The 2,500-nt window shown below is 43.7% G+C and overlaps 1 protein-coding gene across 7 annotated transcripts in view; it reads left to right on the top strand.

Annotated features, from left to right (window-relative positions):
- The window catches only part of myrf (myelin regulatory factor), a 52,017-nt gene that overhangs the window by 26,336 nt on the left and 23,181 nt on the right, over positions 1-2,500 (top strand). The gene's annotated exons all lie outside the window — the stretch shown is intronic.

Here is a 2,500-nt window from a genome sequence, read left to right as displayed (position 1 = left end):
GGGGGAGAGAGGGAGAGGGAGAGGGTGGGGGAGCGGGAGAGTGAGTGAAAGAGAAAGAGGGAGAAAGAGAGAGAGAAAAACAATGGGATAAAGATGACATGGCTGAACAGCAACAGGAATGGGAGTTGATACAGCAATCTCACACAGGTAGGAGTCACCTACAGACACACACACACACACACACACACATACACACTTACACGGGCACACACACACACACACACACACACACACACACACACACTCACATGGGCACACACACACTCAGACACATGAACGGTGGGGTTGAATGCGCTTACACAAAGACTGAAACAGACATGCACCTCCTCCGGTCATAGGTTGTGTTTGGGCCAGGTGTGTGTGAGGTGTGTGTGTTTGGGCCAGGTGTGTGTGAGGTGTGTGTGTTTGGGCCAGGTGTGTGTGAGGTGTGTGTGTTTGGGCCAGGTGTATATCTATTATTGTCTGAGAATAATGAAACTCTAGGTGTGTGTGAGGTGGTTGTGTTTGGGCCAGGTGTGTGTGAGGTGGTGTCGTAGGATGTGTTTTGGGCCAAGTGAATATCTATCATTGTCTGAGAATAATGAAACTCTGTAGGTGTGTAGGTGTGTGTGAGGTGTTTGGGCCAGGTGTATATCTATTATTGTCTGAGAATAATGAAACTCTAAGTGTGTGTGAGGTGGTTGTGTTTGGGCCAGGTGAATATCTATCATTGTCTGAGAATAATGAAACTCTGTAGGTGTGTAGGTGTGTGTGAGGTGTTTGGGCCAGGTGTATATCTATTATTGTCTGAGAATAATGAAACTCTAAGTGTGTGTGAGGTGGTTGTGTTTGGGCCAGGTGAATATCTATTATTGTCTGAGAATAATGAACCTCTAGGTGTGTGTGAGGTGGTGTCAGTTATTCATCTGATGTGTGTGTTAAGGGGGCTGGTGCTGAAACAGGCAGGCAGTAAAAAGGCAACTAGTTCAAAAGTAAATGGAACTGTTTTATATTTGAAACATAAATGAGCAAATCAGTGGGCTTTGGCTCTCTTAGGCGTTGCCTAACGCCCCCACACCTGTGCTGGTCGCTCCCTCCGGACTGAAAGGTGTGGAACGGCTTAATCTGATCGGCCGGCTTCCAGCTACCGAACAATGGAAAGTACCATTAGCCAAGGTTGGGGGAGGACCGGGCGAATGACGCACTGGTGTTAGATAGGGTGAGGAAGACTGGTGTCAGATAGGGTGAGGAAGACTGGTGTCAGATAGGGTGAGGAAGACTGGTGTCAGATAGGGTGAGGAAGACTGGGGAATGAGACACTGATGGCTACCATCGCACCGAGTGCAGAGGTGGTGTGTGAACTTACATGTGTGAACCCACACACACACACACACAGAACACACACACACACACACACACACACACACACACACACACACACTCACACACACACACAGACACACACAGAACACACACACACACACCACATGGCTTAACAGCTCAAACATCAAAGCCCTTCCTTAGTTCCCCAGTTCATCTTTCCTCAAGAATCCGGTTTAGACGACTGTCTACTGTCTCAGGCTGGTTTAGACGACTGTCTACTGTCTCAGGCTGGTTTAGACGACTGTCTCAGGCTGGTTTAGACGACTGTCTACTGTCTCAGGCTGGTTTAGACGACTGTCTCAGGCTGGTTTAGACGACTGACTGTCTCAGGCTGGTTTAGACGACTGTCTCAGGCTGGTTTAGACGACTGACTGTCTCAGGCTGGTTCTACACAGTTGCGTTGACCAGCTGTAGGATCAGGTCAGCATCTATGAAGCCCATATAATACACATATGATGCATCTATGAAGCATTATAATACACATATGATACATCTATTTACAATTCCTTGTATGTCGCTTTGGATAAAAGCATCTGCTAAATGACTAAATGTAAATGTAAATGTAAATCAATGAAGCATTATAATATACATATGATGCATCTATGAAGCATTATAATACACATATGATGCATCTATGAAGCATTATAATACAGATATAATGCATCTTTGAAGCACTTATAATTAGGGCTGTCAGCGTTAACGCGTTAATCTATGCGATTAATGCGGCCGCGATTAATGCGATAAAATATTTCAACGCAGTTAACGCAACTTTTTAAAAAAAAAATGTATTTAATTTTTTTTTTTTTTTTTAACTTTAGTTTAGTTTAGTTTAGTTTAGTTAGGGCTGTGTAGGCTATGGTTAACTCGCCTTGCTCCTTTATTGATGTCAGGTGAAAACTTATGAGTGAAACAATAATACACAAGAAACGAAACACAGCAAGTTACTATTAGATTCATTACACCAAGAATCAGAGCAACAACAGATTGAACACAGCTGTGAGTAAATAAGTGCTAACGTCTGCCACCAACTGGGTAATGAATGAATGGTGTGCTAACGGTCACATATTAGAACGTAACGTATCTAAATGAATAATAATTACATTTTACGTTACAACGAACTAACACAGTTTATAGAATT

This window comes from Clupea harengus, chromosome 3, assembly GCF_900700415.2.
Source record: "Clupea harengus chromosome 3, Ch_v2.0.2, whole genome shotgun sequence".
NCBI lineage: Eukaryota > Metazoa > Chordata > Actinopteri > Clupeiformes > Clupeidae > Clupea > Clupea harengus.
The sequence above is the reverse complement of the archived record's forward strand: the minus strand, read 5'-3'. Positions and strand labels throughout refer to the sequence as shown.